This window comes from Aythya fuligula, chromosome 13 (genome assembly GCF_009819795.1).
Source record: "Aythya fuligula isolate bAytFul2 chromosome 13, bAytFul2.pri, whole genome shotgun sequence".
Classification (NCBI taxonomy): domain Eukaryota; kingdom Metazoa; phylum Chordata; class Aves; order Anseriformes; family Anatidae; genus Aythya; species Aythya fuligula.
The window spans coordinates 19,672,199-19,688,621 of NC_045571.1; the positions used below are offsets into that span (position 1 = coordinate 19,672,199).

At 49.6% G+C, this 16,423-nt stretch overlaps 1 protein-coding gene across 4 annotated transcripts in view; it reads left to right on the forward strand.

Annotated features, from left to right (window-relative positions):
* The first annotated feature begins 13,313 nt into the window (after positions 1-13,313).
* The window catches only part of LOC116494630 (fibronectin type-III domain-containing protein 3a-like), a 45,295-nt gene continuing 42,185 nt past the window's right edge, over positions 13,314-16,423 (forward strand). For 2 of the 4 annotated variants that reach the window (XM_032196595.1, XM_032196596.1), the window contains exon 1: positions 13,314-13,382. The gene's annotated coding sequence lies outside the window, so the exon portion shown is untranslated. Of the gene's footprint in view, positions 13,383-14,158; positions 14,343-14,569; positions 16,262-16,423 lie in introns of those variants that run through there. The other 2 variants (XM_032196597.1, XM_032196598.1) reach the window with 2 other exon arrangements.

Below are 16,423 nucleotides of genomic sequence, written 5' to 3' on the forward strand. Positions count from 1 at the left end.
CAGTGAGGGGCTGCAGGCACAGGTCCACATGCAGGAGCTAATGCTTGTGCTGGATCCCAATGTAACGTTTCCGCTGGATCCACTGCAGCCTGACATTAGCAGAGGGACTTCTTCCATGTGGCTGGAGGGAGAACACTGGGCTCTTTATCCTCCACTCGTGGCAACGGAGGGTATGATCTGATTGCTAGGAAAAAAACGAGCAGGAAAAATGAAGGAAAGTACATCAGGCTTTAAAATGCCGTCAGAGTAAGCGATTTTGCTAGGAGTGCACTTGGAATAAAGTGATCACACCATTTTCTTACACATTTCTTAAAAACGGTGCAGAAAGCAAACCTAGGGGATGGGCAGCTCAGTGTGCCGCGCCCTGGCACACGGACCAGAAACTTTGGGAACTGAGCTTCAGTTCGCTGAAACCATTAATTTCGGCCCTGCGAGTGGCCACATGCACAAACAAATATTCCGAGTATTTGCAAACATTACTGGAGGGGGAAATGTGCCTGTTTCTTTCCTGTCAATGCAGCTTCTTACGCTTCAGAGGAAGCAAGGCTGCTCTTGGAGCAGAGCGAGGACCCGGTGTTAGTTTAATAAATATATTCCAGATGGATATTCACCAGATATGGGGGGGAGGGGGAGGGAAGGAGGTAGCAAAAATACCCTCTTTTGATCATTAATGAAAACTCTCCTTCCAGGAATGCTGTTGCATGTCCCTGCGAGGGATGCTGAAGACTAAACAGAGCTTGTTTTTGGTTTAGCCTGCTGGAATCTCTTTCATTTGTGCAGAGCACATCTCTGTGATGCTCCGCATGGGTTTTTGGCCTAAACACCTTTAACCTCAAGACGGCTCCACACAGCCGTCCAGATAAAGCCTTGTGAGATCAAGAGCAAAGGGCACTGAGTTTCGGGTTGGCTTTTGGTGCAAGGCAGCATATTTTGTCTAGCAGTGCTGTGTGTGCCACAAGCAGCTCGTTCTGCTTGCACTAACCAGCAGTTAGTGCAAAATGTGAGCACAGGACCTGGGTCTGCATGCCTGGCTCTGCCTGCACGGGGAGGAAGACCCCGCAGATCCACTTGGCATCTCCTGGCCAGGGCCAGATCCTGCCGTCATGCATGGAAATGTGCTGAAAGCCATCTTACGCTCTTGTCCCTGGGTTCAGGATAGGGAGTACAGGTGGTACGGCACGCAGACATGCTTGGGTTTCAGCAGATCACACCAGATGTGGCAGCAGCCCCTTGGAAATCCCAAAAAGTGTCTCCTCGGTTGGCAGGGGTCTCCTGAGGGGGTGGGCTGGGCCTGGCACCGTGCCTGGAGAGGGACCAGGATCAAATCTTGCTCCCTGCTCTCGTATTTAAGTCTCAACCAGTTTAATAGCATGCCTCATGCACGAATTGCACATATCCCAGGAGTCAACCTGGGTTCTATTTCCTTTCTGAGTAACTCTGAAATGAAACAGCCCTCGTTTTCTGACCTTTTCTCTCTCCACGTTACTCACAACAGGAAGCCTCTGGAATGGTGAGCATGTACTGCTTACGTGAGTGAGGGCTGAGAAATGTTACCATCATTCTTCAAGAAAAATGGAAATTGAAAGCTCCCCATAATCGGCCTTGAGTCTCTGCCTGCTGTCAGCAGCACCTCCTCCCACCACCTCCATGTCCTTCACCACCCCGACTTACTATGTCAGGGGTTCCCAGGCCTCCTGAGTAGGTTCACGTTCCTCCTCTCCCTTTGCTGTGTGCTCAGGTGGGACAGGCATCCCTGCAGCTCCTGGCTGTGTCAGCAGCATCCTTGCCTCTGTGGGACAGCTCGTGGTCCCCAGCTGCCTGGGCCAAGGAGAGCCACAAGCCTCTGAGCATCCCAGAGGGGTTGGCAGGGCAGAGCTGGTGCTGACAGGAGGACAGTGGGTCGCTTTTTAGAGCTGGCCCCGACCTGCCATGAAGAAGTGCTGCAATCCATGCATGGAGTCTGCCTGCACTCACCTGTGCTGTGCAGGATTGGAGGGGGCAGCAGCCCTGCGTTGAATTCAGGTGGTTTTCTGCTTCGGGTGCAGCATGATGACTCCTCTCAGGGTTAATCATATCCTGTGGTAGGAAAAACAGACCTCAGGGATGTGAACTAATAAAGCAGAGGCACTGCAGGATGGCTGCCAAGGCCCTGGGGGACTTCTGCACGTCCTGACGTCCTGGGGACTTTCATCTCCTAGCCTACCCGGAACCTCTTCAGGTCTGAATTGCACTGCTAATACCAAGCTGATCTAGCTGAGCTAGGGTTTGATGTCATTGCAATTAAAGCTAAAATGAAACTCTATGAGCTGGGAGTTTTCCAAGGTCCAGCAAATGCCCCAGGGTTTTTGGGGCATCTCTGTCCGTGGCAGAGGAGATTGTAGTGGGTCAGCGTTGGGCAGGGGAAGGAGCAGCAACAGAAATTGGCACTGATGGCTCAGCGATTGCACCCTTCCAAATCAAATTTCTAAGTACAGTAACTCTCCTGTGGTGGGAAGTCCTTCTGATGAAATAACCCCTGCTCCTTGCACGCTTTCAGTGTTACACTGAGCTGGCATGAATGTAAAGGCACAGAACCTCACCGCCTTCTGCAGCTCCCAGCAAGAGGTGCCTGGTCTTGTGGCCCCTGCCACAGCCAGACCTGCAGCATGTTATGTATTTTGGTTTTCTGCTGTGTATTGCTACTGGATGTTCCTCTAAAACAACGAGTGGTGCTGTAGAGACACATGCCGGTAACACTTCATGCTTGTGCAGGGCACATTTTGTTGGTGAAGTGACTCTTAGAGTGAGTTTTGAGAGTTAATGTCGTTGCAAGGGAAAAATCATAGAAATATAAGATATTAGGCATCAAGGCTGGGACAAGTTTCTCTATAATAGTGCTCCTGCACCAAAGCAGATGTCATGGAGCAAAATGTCGTAACTGTGACCACACCATGTGCGAGGAGCCACCTGGGTCTGGTGCACGTATCTCTCTTGCTTTGTCTAACTGCAGTACTCCTTGGGCTGCAAGCAGGAGAAGCTGCTCAGCCCCTCCTCCACATCACTCCCCCCCCCCCCCCAAAAAAAAAAAAAAAAAAAAAAAAACCAAGAACTGTGATAATAAAATGTTAAAGTTGAGAATTAATCAAGCACTCAGCCCAGAGAAGCCCAACGGCTGAAGTTTCAATCCCAAATTTAATTTGATTATGCAAGAGGCATGGAAATGCTTCATCCCCTGGTTTCCCTGGATAGCTGAGATCTGTGCAGGCTCTAATCCCAATTGCAAAGCTCGTGTCAGTACAAACCTTTTGGGCCACAGCCCCTGGGCTTGCTGGGAGAGGGAGGAGATTTGGGGCTGTTTGAGAAAATTTTAAATTGGGGGATTTGCTTGTTTCTTTTTAGTTTATGTTAAACTTTGGGAGCTCTTCTTTATTTCTGCATGTAAACTCTGCAGAACAGCGCTGCCTTTACAGTCCCTGCTTGCATAAACACAGCTTAGGTTCTGCCTGGATGAAGGGATCTATATTTAAATAATTGTGGCTTTTATGATTGTTTTTGCTGCAGAACTCTCTCTATAAATACCAGCCTGCTTATCCGAGGAGGGTGCTGAAAAGGCAGCTACACGGCACGTGAACAGTGGGCAGCAATGCCGAAAAGCTCCTTTCTCCTCCCAAAGACACACAAGGTTGGCACTCATTGTCACAGCAGAGGGGCTGGCTCCTGCCCACAGACCCCGTGCAGAATGAGAGCGCCGTATTTGTCCAAAATGCGTGCCCCATGCTTTTGTTTTTAGCCAGGTGGCCGGCACAGGTGCTGAGGACATGTTCAGGCTGGGGTAGGATTCGGGATTCTGATACAGGCGGCCTTCCTTGGGTGCCTGCCATACCAGGTTAGCCACAGGTACACATATTTCATTTTCGGAGGCTTCCGCTCAGCTCCATTTGAAATTATTAGGATAAACGCAAGCAAAGATTGAACTGGCAGGAGGTGCTGTGCTGACAGGAGGTGGCTCTGGGTGGGCTCTGAGCCCCCTTCCAGCCCAAGCCATTCTGTGACCCTACACAAGAAGGCCACTGGGCACTTGCTGCTGGTGCTGCGGTGGCTCAGGCAGTGCCATGATGCTGCCCCGGGCCCTGGCTGCGCTGCTCACTCGTGGGCCCGCTCCTCTGCCACAGCGGGTCTGGCACAGCTCCTGGCAGCTTATCAGCCCCTTTCTTACCACGCTAACAGAAAACCGTCCTCTGCTGCCACTGGGGTTTATCTCGCCCCCAATATCGCAAGAAAAGAGTAACCTCTAACGGGCCTGGGCCGGTCACTTCCCTGTCACAGGGAGTGACCGCTGTTCCCAGTGTGTGAAAGAGGACATGAGGCAGTGACACGCCAGGGCACCAGGCTGCTCCCAGCCCTGTCCATCCTCAATGACACCCTCACACTGCTCCTTAATAATCCCTTTATTTTGCCAAAGCATTGTTCAGGTGGCTCGTTTCAGGCAGGACACAAAGATTGAAATGTTTCTCCTGAATCCAGGGGAGCGGACCTGGGGGCCGAGCACACGGAGCACCACAGTGACTCCGTGCATGGCCGCAGCTTCGAGCTTTGCCTTCTCTCTTCTGCTTTTCCCATAGATGATGGGAAAACTCTCAGCTGGCATCTCAGTGACAAACCCACACTGGGCTGCAGGAGATAACCTCAGTTCTCAGCTGCTCGGGGCCTTGCTCGCAGCCTGCAGAGGCACGTGGGCAGCCCTTGCCAGAGCACCAAATGTACAGGGAACTAAGCAAAGCCAGCACTTCACGTTTCTGCAGAGAAGCTTTCATAAGGGATATAACAGCCCGCACCTCCAGCAGCTTCCATTACAAGGCACTCACAATAGCTGCAACGAGAAAGGCAGCTCAGATTTTTTCATAGCAAGAGAAGATGGGAAAGGTGGGAACAAGCCAATTTTTTTTTCTTCTTTCTCATGCACAAAAGGGTCCTTATTCATTTTAATAGCAGGTTCTCTCACACAGCAATCAGCTCTGCCAGCCAGACAAGGGGAGAAGGGCTCCTTCTGCAGCCACCTCCTGCGGATGACTGCCACATAGACCTTCCCTGAGGATGGGAAAGCAGATCCATGACAATCTCAAAATGGAGAGCATTAGCCCTGAACAAATAAGTAGATTGTAATAATGGATACAATATGGAGGGTTCCTCGAGGAGCCAATATTTGTATTCTTCACAGCTGCAACTTTTTCTGTTTTTTCTTTTTTTTTTTTTCCTTTTTAGCCTGAAGTGCTCCCAAATGCTTCGTGCCATGTGGCTGCTTCTTATTTGCATCAAAGACCTGATTCATTGCTGCTCTGCACTTTGATAGATTACGTCTGCTCCTGCAAAGCAGATATACAATGCTCGTCGGAGAGCATGGCGAGCCTCTCCTGCGATGGCACACAGTGTGAGCTGACACGCTGGGGACAGTGCTCCAGCTCCGAGGTGTCGGCTGAGTGCTGAGGCTGAACGTGGAGCCCCCAGCACCGAGCTGGGGCCCCCAGGCCTCGATCAAGCGAAAGAACAAAAAAAGGGAATGGAAACAATAATGAGGAATGGGGTTATTGTAGGAGAGAGCAAGTAAAAGAGGTTGCTTGGGGACAGTGAGGAAAATGCCAGATAGGAAAGCAATAGTGCTCTGAAGAAAGACAATGGAGAAAGGAGAACTAGAGTGAAACAATTGAAAGCCCATGTTAAAACGGAGCAGAAGGAGCTCTGATCACAGGCAAGCTGTTTTCACAGAGGTGCTGCAGCTTTGTTCATTTCCAGCTTCGTGCACATTTACGGCATGCAAATAAAACTCTTTTCCCCTGCACACATAATTAAGCTGAAACTTTGGTGTTAACATTATGCCACAAGGGAGACAGGCTTTTGCTCCCTAAAAGTGAAGGGAGGGGGTGATAGAAATGGGAGGCAGCCAGAAAATTAAGGGAACCTGAGCCACCTGATGGAACATAGGAAACTTGCACCAAATACGGGGCAGGAAACAAGAAAACAAAGCAAGCAAAGCAAGAGCATCACATTACACCTGACAGTAAAATATTGTCGGATTGCATCAGTTCTTTCTTCCTGGTGTTTCACCTGCAGCTTGTCTAGCTATGACATTTAGCACGAGTTTAAAAAGAGGCCAATATTTCAACAGTGAAGCCCTCAGCCTTTTGTCTGATGGAAAAAATCGATTCCAAATGTTGAGTTTTCAATACAGACTATAATTTTGTTACATTCAGATTTATTCTGCTTGCTTGCTTTCCTTTTTGTCTTTTTCCTCCTCTCTGTTCTTCCGAAATTGGCTCTGATGCAATCTTCTTGCTCTCCAAAGCCCCTTTGCAGCTGTGGTTCATGCAGCAGGAAATGAGCCTCTGCCCTGCCCGGCCCAGGGAGCAAACCTGCCCTTCCAAAATCCCACAAAACAGGACAAAAATGCGGGACCCTTGCTGTATTCAGCATCTTGCAAATTTTATCTTTATGTAAAGCAGCAGTAAAGCATGTTCCTGAGTTGTCTTAAAACATTTTCCAGTCTAGTTTATAAAAATTGGTGCTGAACTCATTTTGGCTTGCTCCTTTTCTCGCTAGCGCATGGACAAGCATCCTCCAGCTCTAACATGTTTAAATTATGGGTGTTTTGAGCATTTCTGAGGATCCAGCTACTCGGATTTCTTAGAAATATGACCACATTCATGTCGGGCCAGGCAAGCAGACCTGATTTAGCTTCACTGGCGCTGCTACCAGGTCAGCTGCAGAACTGCCTGCGTATTTACCCCGGGAGCAATGACTCCGGTCCAGCTCCCCGGGCCTGACTCTTCCCACCCCTGCAGCACCCTCTGCGTCTCCTGTGTGCCCGGTGCCACTGGGCTGCAAGGCTGGCACTGGCTCCCTCCCACGTGGAGAAGCTGGGTTTGCTCAGCTGGGTGCTTTTGTGCTGAAGCAAAAGGTAAAAGTGCCACGTTACGTTCACTTACCCCAGTATTTGCTTGGGCCTGCCTGTTGCCAATGCTTTGTTGCAGCACGGCGCTCTTCACTGTTTTTTGTTGTTTTGTTTTTTTTTTGGTTTGGCTCTTGGCTTGGGGGAAGAGTTATAAAATTAGGGGTAAACACAGCTAGTGTTTGGAATTAGACTGAATCGGGATATTTGATTCCTATCTGGGCCCTGGCTGAACAATCAGGGGAGGAACTAAGCAGAGAGAGCCTGCAGAAGGTGGGGAAGGTGCGGGTGAGGCTGGGCAGGTGTCCCACGTCCAGCTCCTCGCCTAGCGGTGCTGTGCAGCAGCAGCATCCCCAACCCGGGGACAAAGAAACAAGCAAGAGCTGCCTGGCTTCCCGTGAGGACAACACCTGTGGCAGGGCAGTGCTTGGGGCTGGCACCCCAAAGCTCGAGGTACCCTCAGCCAGGCTGCTCCGAGGCTCTGCAGGGCCAGCGGGGCCGGCTGCTCCGAGCCCGCTCACAAATGGTGTTTTTCCCTGGGTCCTCCTGGCTCCCTGAAGCAAATAGCAGGAGCGAATGTGTTAATTACAGGGGCCGAGTTCAGTGAGGAGTCAGAGCTGCTACTAAATATACGCAGCCAGCCATTCGGCTGAACACGGCCGGGCAGCCAGACGCGCCCGACTTTCACAAACAAACACCGTGCTGCACCTTCAGCCTCCAGGGACTCGGCCGGCTTTGAAGAGGCCCTTTCAGCTGCTTTCCCCCATCATTTCAAAAGCTGCCGGGGCACAATTAGTTGGCCACAGCTGACCAGCAGCCTGTGTCGAGCTTCAGAGGAGTCGTGCTGCCTTTCTGCACTCCCGGGCATCGCTGGCATTATTCACAGCCGTCCCCGCTCCCCAGGTCCCAGCAGCTAGAGAGGGTGGCGAGGGTGAGCGTGGCTTCTCCTCCTCACACGTGGAGAGGTCAGCAGCAGGGATGCAGCAAGGAGCCAGGGTTTAACTCGCTTCTCCTAGCAGGCCCTGCTGGGTTTCCAAGGAACTCGGTCAAATCTGAAGACTGGGACGAATGAAGATGCAGGGTGTAGCCTGGGGCCAGGACACACAGTGTTTACACACAGTCTGCTCCATATAATAAGTGAGAGAAAGAATCATAAAACAGATGTTCTGTGCAAAGTGCAAATTACCCAGGCGCTGAACTTCATTCCTTTCCACTTAAAACACCCATAAATGCATGGTATGTTTATTGTGGGTTGCAACGGGGTTTGCTTTTTGTTTTGCACCTTTATCTTTGACTTTGTAACAATAGCAATGTTGATATAAAAATAATATTCCAGGACTTCATGTGTGAGTTTTCTGGAGAACTTCTTTGCAAGATGTTTCTGGTCTGCAGCGGTGGGGAAGGCACCATGGGGGAGTTTCTATGTTCTGCTTGGAGAAAGAAGCACAAACAGCAAAACACAGAGTCCATCTGCATCACCTGCCAGATTTTTCTGCCAATTCAGCCTGGCCAGTCTGTACTGATAACAAGAACTGTCTTCTTTTTCACATGCGTCCTTTTCTTTCTATAAGGAGACCGCTGGTTCCAGCTCTACCACATCACAGCGCCCGCTGAAATAGCAAGAAATACAGCAAACGTAATTGGACCGAAAAAAAAAAAAATCCAAGCTTAATTTCTTCACTTAAAATTGCATTATTTGGTAATGATAGAGTGTACGTATCTACAGAGCATGGAGTGGAGTGCTGGAATAATTCAGAGCCTCTGATGGTATCTTCTATTTGCTTAGATAGCATCAGTTAATGTTAAATCACCTCTGCTGGTGATGACTTGCTTCTGGGGTTCTATGGCAAAGAAATGGCAAATTCTCTGGACGAGAGATGCCTGCACCTGTGCATGTAGAATAGGAGGCATGTTTCATATACCTGTAAGGGAAACTCCTGCTCCCAGTGCCCTACAGACTTTTCCCATTGTGCTTTTTTTCCCAAATATACAGCATGGAGTGCTGTTTTGCTCTTGATAGACCAGATCCTCAGCTGGAGAAAACACTCCTAATTGCATTGGGGTGGATGGAGCCGTGCCAACATACACTGGCTGAAAACCTGCTCCATTATATACTGTTTACTTTTGAGGATCTAAGCACACACGCTTCCAACAAAGTTCTGTTTGATAAAAGTTTGTTTGCCAGGTTGCCTTGCCTCGGTCCCTCCTGAAAGTGTACACAACAGTATTTTGTATATAATAAGAGAAAATGAAGTGAATGTGTTCCAAGACCTTGTTTGCAGGTCCTAACGAACTCAAGAGATGGGCGGCTTTGCTAGACACTAGCTAAAATAACCACAATCATAATTATTATTACCATGCAAGTATGGAAAAAAGAAGTTTTTATTACGGGCTGGAACTAGAAACCCAGAGCAGCTGCTAATCATCATGATAAGTGAGTTGTTGGCTTGGAGTTGGTGTTTTTTTGTGTGTGTGTATCCGGGTATTTACTGTACCCGACTGCAAGCAGAGTTTTTTGTTACCCAGGCCTCTTGGTAACCTCTCAACAGGCCCCCCAAGTCCCCCTGATGTGCAGTACAGAATACACTGTAATTGTAATTTTCCTCTCACCTCACTTTTCTCCCCTTTCTTGTTGAAGGCTTCCCTTTTCCATTTCTTTACTTTCTTCCTCCACTTTTTTTTTGTTTGTTTCTCTCTTTCTTAACTCACCTACAGCAGCTGAATTAGCAAAGAAAAAATAGATTACAGTTCCAAATTTTCTAATGGAAGAATGGGCATGTTTTTGGCACTGCTTCTTGCCATTGTTTTGTTAAGACCGACTCTCCTTAACTCTCCTTTTCCATCCCAGAGACTGCCCTTCCTTTATAAGCCCAGATTTCTTCCCATTTGTACTCTCTTCCCTCCCTCCTGACTCATTTCCACTTCCCATTCTGGCTGTTTCTTTTCTCTTTCCTTTTCCTTCCTCCAAATGTTTTCAGATCTTATATTCTGCTATTTTTAATTCCTTCTTCCCAGGCCCGGATCCACCCCAGACCCAGCAGCGTTAGCGTCTGTGCCTCTCTGCCTTCTTCTCTAGACGGAAAGGAGGCCTGGGCAATCATTTCCTCAAATTCCAGCTTTTTCTAATCCCCTAGTGACTCGAGATGAGCAGTGGTTGCCTTTGTGTGTGAAAGGTGGCGTCACCACTGTCCTTGTACAGTCCTTATGGCTCTCCAGGAATTTCCAGGAAAATATAGCTCAATCTCCCTCCCCTTGACTCGATCCATTCTGTCCTGTAATTTTTGACCCGTCTAACCATGGCCTTCTTTCCAGGCAGTTTGGTCACTCTACTACCCATGCCAAATATTTCTTCTGTACAGCTTTGCCATCTGGAACAGCCTGCATGCCTTCAGCCTCGCCGACTGGCCATATAGTTTCTAGTTTCAGCTGAAAAGAATTTTCCTTTACTGTCATCCCATAGCAATCTGAATGTCGGATGTAGGCAGCAAACATTCAGTCATTTATTTTCTGCGGTGTGGGAATAGTTCTCGTACTTGAAGCAATTTCAGTTTTAAAGGAGCCCTGGAGCTTGTGGAATGTGGGCAGTTTTTAGATCTTTCATCCTAAGTCTCACTAGCAACTGGCTACGGTTTCTGTATGCTTTTCCACCAGACATCCTATTTGCTGGAATTGCCAGTGAATACCTTGCTATTACAAAAAATATATTTAGAAGGGAAAATTAAGGGGGAAAAATGATTTTAATGAAAGGCAGGCAGGAAAGGAAAAGGATTTTTCTGAGTGCTAAAATACTGCATTATTACCTACAAAGGAATTCTTGTAATAACCAAAGCAGGGAGGTCCAATAGCCTTCAGTGCAAAGAATGCTCAGCATTCACCCCCAAAGACCTTCTTTATTCTGGATATCAGACACAGTGTGCTCGTGATGGGGAATCAGACCTCCGTATATCACACAACACCAGTAGTCGTAACTTCTAAGGTTTAGCTGGCAACGAATAAATACTGAGCCTGCAAATTCAAAATAGCCCTTGAATTACTGCCTCGAATTCAAACTTCCAAACCACATCCCGATGGGTCTTTTTCAGAGATCTCCCCAAAGTACAAATATTTCACTTCAGAAATGAAATCCCCGGGGCACTAGACACGCTTCGCTGCAGATTAGCTAGAGCCTGTGGAGTTATAAGATTCCTGAGATGGAGTGCTGAAGATTCCAGGAATTCTCTCAAAGGTGAAATGATTAACCAACCTTTCTTTTGTTCCCAGAGCACAACAATGCAGAAAGCAGGTCTGCATTCACTGACTCCTGTGCTAGACTTATCTTCTACCATATCTGAAGTGTTCACAAGCCTTAAATCTGAGCTGGAATTAAAGAATCTCTTTTCAGAATTATTAGTGAAATCAGAAGCTGAATTTTAGTGATGAAAGTAAGACATGAGTTAGAGCAGCAGCTTATTTTTCTGCTGAATCTTTTTTTCTGGAGATTTCAATCTATTTTATGGGCATAAAGAATTATTAATGTATCTTTGACAATAATAATAATTGAGATGTGCTGATCCACACTACTCCACAGGGCAAAAGCCTTGCTCCTTTTCTGTACCAGAATCAGGCCAGTGGTCACAGGTGAGCATTAAATGTTTTGGAAGCCGTAGAAAGAAGAAAATTCAAGGCATAGACCATGACAGAGCTTTTGCCAATGATCTCGTCAGGAGGAAAAGGCTGCCCCTCTTCTCCACCTGGAACTGGCCATCGACCCAGCTACCAAATGTTGCTTTTCAGATCAAAAAGGATAGCGCAATGAGCTGCTCAGATAAAGAAGCTCTTGTACATCTTCTGAGCTTAAATAAACAGGGGTGAGAGCACAGACTGCAATGAAAAGGTAGCGGGCTCCTTGCAAGAGCCATCTTTTAATGTGCCCGTGGTGTTACCGCACACCGTATCTACACTTTCAGTGCTGCACAGTGACAGCATTGGCCTCTCTTCTTCCCCAAACAAGTGTAAAGGAGCTTTGTTCAAAATGTTTAGTGGAGTTTTACTGAAAATCAAATGCAACAAAAGAGAAGGAAAGGGCTAACACTGCAGCAAGGGCCCAGCACAGGACACAACCTGACGATGATTTGACCTGTTCTTTGCTTGCTTTATTTGCAGAGAACATACTCACTATTTTAAGTAGAATTAATTGTGAAGTTATGCCGATTGTTTTGTGGCATTTATTTACCAATGTAAGTTATTAGTTATCTAGAAATTGAGCAGAAGCCGCCACCTCTGGCCTTCCTTAACACTGCTTGCTTATTTACAAGATGGATGGGAGTTTATTTTGGGCCTGTTCAGCACGGGCCATCCAGTATGTCACATTAACCACTTCCACTAGTCTCGAGAGAGAAATTCTCTGGCATAAAGGAACAATTTCTTCTATTCATTACAAAACTTCCTATACTCATTAAAAACGTATCTGAGATCCACCCAGGGGTAAGTACGTGGCAGCTCATTTTGAAAGGCCAGTTTTTTTGTATGTTATACAATTTGCATCACAGCCTTGAGCCTAACTTTTCTTCAACGCTGGCGTGACCGGCGATTTACTTGGGGGTCCTGTACGAACACGGCCAACAAATTTTATTTTGCACCCACACAGAAACTGGGTCCAGGCTGCATGCAAGCGTTCCTTGACCTGCGGTTCGGCTGTAAAATGCCAACGGGGATTTAAATGTTTCATGGTGCTGCTCGTCTACATGAGGGGTGTGAGGTGTGAAGCCCCATCCGTACCCCAACCCCATCCCCATCCTCATCCCATCCCTAACTCCATCCCCATCGCAACCCCAACCCCATCCCAGTCCTAACGTGATCCCAGTCCCAAACATGATCCCTACCCCATCCCTAATTCCATCCCCTTCCCATCCCTAACTCCATCCCCATCCCAACCCTAACCCCAACCTCATCCCAGTCCCAAACATGATCCCTATCCCATCCCCATCCCATCCCAGTCCCTAACCCCATCCCTATCCTGTCTCCATCCCCAACCCCATCCCCATCTCATCCCTAACTCCATCCCCATCACAACCCCAACCCCATCCCAGTCCCAAACATGATCCCTATCCCATCCCCATCCCCATCCCATCCCAGTCCCCAACCCCATCCCTATCCCATCTCCATCCCCACCCCCACCCAGTCTCCCGGGTCCCCCCCACTCCCCTCCCGTATCCCCCCACAGCCCCCAGGCCACCTGCACTCAACCTCCGCCCTCCCGCGCCACTTTGTGCGGCAGCGAGCGGCCGCGTCCCAGCCTTGTTTGGCGGCCCGTGGGTTGCCGCGCCCGCCCGCCCCGCTCCCTCTGCCGCTGCCGCTCCCGCCCCTGCCCTGTCCGGCCGGCCGGCGGCGCAGGCGCAGTGGCCGCATTCCATCATGGCGGAGCGCTCCGTTGGCGGGCGGCAGCGCCGCGCCTGAGGCGGGGGCAGCGGCGCCGCGCACGGTCAGTGCCGCCCCGGGGCTCGGCGGCTCCGAGCTGGGTTCTCCGGGACGGGACGGGACGGGATGAGACGGGACGGGGCAGGATGTAACGGGACGGGAGGGTGCAGAGCAGAGCGGTGGCGGTAGCTCCCCGCCCGGGGTGGTGGTGGCGGCGGCGGTGCGGGGGCAGCGTGAGGCAGGGGCTGGGCTGAGGGGGGCTGCGGGCGCTGCTCGCGGTGCCCCCGGGTGCAGTGGGCTCCCGGTGGGCTCCCGGTGGGCACCCGGTGGGCTCCCGGTGGGCTCCCGGCTCCTCTTTCTCCCCCTTCCCTCCTCCCTCAGCGCCCGCAGCCCCCCGCCCGCCCTCCCCGTGCGCCCCGCTCGCTGCCGGGGGGCTGAGGGGGCCGCGAGCCGCCCCCGTTCCCATTCCCGTTCCCTTTCCCCCCCCCATTCCCCATTCCCAGCCCCGCCGCCCCCCCCCCCCCCCGCCGTTCTCCCCGCTGCCTGCGAATGCCACGTCGCCTTCTGCCTCAGCTGCCTGTTCCCCTTCAGCGAGCCGGCTCCAGACGCCTCCCCCCTTGCTCCTGCCGGGTTGGGGCTGGGATGCTGGCACGGCTTTTGGGGTCCCCCGCTGCCCCCCGACCCTCCCTGGGGCACGGCGGAGCTGGGGGGACCCCGCTGAGGCCGCTCTCTGCTCGCCCCGTTTGGTGCCTGCTGTGCTGCGGCCCTCCACGGCCGCCTTCCTGCTGAGGATTGGGGGAAGCCGTAGGGTTTCGCAGCCCCCCAGCCCCTGCAGCCCCTCTGCTGTTGTCCACGCGCTGCAAAAACCCCGTTTGCCGAGCCCTGACGCCTCGCTGGCAGGTGGATCTGCGTCCTTCCCCAGCTATTCCCTCGCTTTTGCGCCTGGTGTTTGAACCTTGCTGCTCAGCCCTCGCGTTGGAGCGATGGGAGCTTTTCCGTAGGTGCTTCTGCAGCCCCCGCTACCGTAAGTTGCAGTTTCTGTTGATTCCTGGAATAATTTCTCTCTCATCTGTCCCGTGGCGGTGAGGTCTTCGGTGTTGTCTGTCATCCCGTGCTTCACCTGGTGCCGAATTGTGAGCATGGACACGGTGCAGCCAAGTTCTTGGATGGTGGGCTGTGCCTGCTGGCGTGCTGATGGCCACGCGCCTGTCGCCTGCGATTCCTGCTGCATCTTTAATGTATTTATCGCTACAAAACCTGGTCCGATAGGGAAAGACTATCTCGGTCACGGATGGAAAGACTGAGGCACAGGAATATTTATGGCCCAAGGTCACACAGGAAGTATGTGGTGAGGCAGGGAATTGAATCTAGATTTCCTGAGACTCAGATTAGTATTTTGACCAAGGAAGCATCCTCTCTGTGCTTTAAGCCAGTAAATTGTCCTTAGAGTTAATATCCCGCATGGAAGGGAGTACTCTGTGTCTTGCGCGGTATCTTTGTGAGCAAAAAGCAAAATCCAGGTGGCTTCCCACACTTGCATTCCTTTTTCCTGTTTTATGTAACTTGTATGTGAAAAAGGCTAAGGCGGTAGAATAGGAGAGAAGTTGACCTCTCAAGACTGTGCAATCGTGCATGCTGAAAACCAGCCAGCTATTACGCCGTCCTCTCCTTTAGGTCTTGGTACCTCACCGTGTTCCAAATCCCTGAAAGTCTTGGAATGCTGTTGTTGTCTGGGAATAATTTATTGTTAGCTAGAATCAAATCTCAGTCCGTACAGCTGAGTTGAAAGCAATCTGCCGTTCGTTGGATCAGAGCTTGTGATTTTTAACGCAGCAGTCCCTGAATAAACAGAGCTTGTGTTGACTGTCTTAGACGTCTCCTGGAGCAAGCTATTACAAGTCGTTCGTTCACTTGTAGGCTCGGTGCTGCTGAAAAACTTGGCCTTAACTGTAATTATTCCATTTCGTTGTCAGAGTGCTGCTTAATTTCAGCTTCTCAGGTTCCATATCTGCACAGATACATCCTAGGAGCTGTTTTCATTCCCGTTATGTAAGGATCACTTACTTTTGTTTGTAAAGTTCCCTAATTTCACTGGAGCATTTTAGTTGCCAACAGTTTTGAAGAATTGAATGCTAGAATGGTTTAAAACCGTAATTCCTGGCGTGCTCACCTTCAGAGAGAATAAAGATAACTTTGCCTACACAAATCTGTTTCCTGCCACAGCCCTTGATCACAAACTGCATCTTTCTTTGATGTTGTACAGAAACCAAATTTGCAACAAAGCTGAATATAAATGCTCTATATAACACTTTTAACGGTCTTTTGTTTGGGTGTTTTTCGGAGGCTAGCATTTGCATCATGTTGACAGTGTGGGCTGTCGCACCCATACCAGCGCTCTTTCATCTTTTAGATTTATTTTTAGAAAAGGTCTAGTGGGTCCTTAAAAAACAGGATTTGGTGTTTGCTGTGCAGACAGTACAAATTCTAGTGCTGTGCTCGCGAGAGCGCCTGCCCTTGGCACCCCCCAGAGTCTGGTACGCTGGGGCTGCGTGGGTATTTGCAGACCCATTTGTACACCCGCTGTTAAAAATGTTTTGGAATCCCTTTGGATGAACTTCATGCAAATTTAAATACGCGTTCAAGGTTGGAAGACTGAAGCCAGTGCTTTTATTTGATGACCTGCCATTTCGCCAGCTTTGAAGACTTCTTGTCAAACCATAGAAGTACACTTGTGGCTTTTAAGAAAACATACAGCTGGGAAGGCATTCCTGCGATATTTCACGACTTTGATGCGGAGAGTTGTAAGAATGCCTTCCCCAGTTATATATTGTCTTCTTTGCCTGTCATCATTTTATACGGACGGAGAAGAATTTTAAATTTACCTCTGAAAGCAGATGAGAAAACCCCACCGTTAGCCGTGCTGCAACGGTCAGGAGGCTGGAGGTAAAAAATAGTATTTCTCGCTTCTAACTTTGGTACGTCTCAAAATGATCCAGCCTGAACTATTGGTATTCAAAATTGTGGTTGCTCGCTGCTCCAGTTTCAAGGCTGGTGAATATCAGAGAAGTAACCTTTTCATTTTTTCACCTGTTTTTAGCAAGTTGT